We start from the raw sequence: 519 nt of genomic DNA on the forward strand, positions 1-519 counted from the left end.
AATAAGTAATTATCAATGATTCTTAGTATGATATTTCTATAAGAGTATAATATACGCAATCGACCTTGCAATCGAGCTAGACTCGAACACAGTATATTGTCCGATTCCAAGAACATCATATCCACTGTCTCCATCCTCTCTATTACCAAAAAAAAACAGCTATTTATGTCATAAAATCAGAGACAAGATAATATCAGCTTCTTGCAAGGATATTTATATATCGTTAATTTGGATTCCTGGACTCTGTGGATTTATTGGCAACGATACAGCAGATCAACTTGCGAAATCGGCAGCCCTCACCTCTAACGATACATGTCACACTAACATCTATTGTGGTGATCTGATCGCTAACATCAAACATGATTTCAATGAACAAGAATATATAATAAAAAGTGGGGGGTCCAATTTAAAAAATTTGACCTTCGTATGACTTTCGTCCTCCACCCAAAGTAAAATTTTTAGTCATCATTAGATACATTTTATTAAGCCCTACAACTTTGCTACTTACATATTTTTCGC

Source organism: Odontomachus brunneus, unplaced genomic scaffold (assembly GCF_010583005.1).
Source record: "Odontomachus brunneus isolate Ranch 3 - 2012 unplaced genomic scaffold, Obru_v1 Obru_scaffold_147, whole genome shotgun sequence".
Taxonomy (NCBI): Eukaryota; Metazoa; Arthropoda; class Insecta; order Hymenoptera; family Formicidae; genus Odontomachus; species Odontomachus brunneus.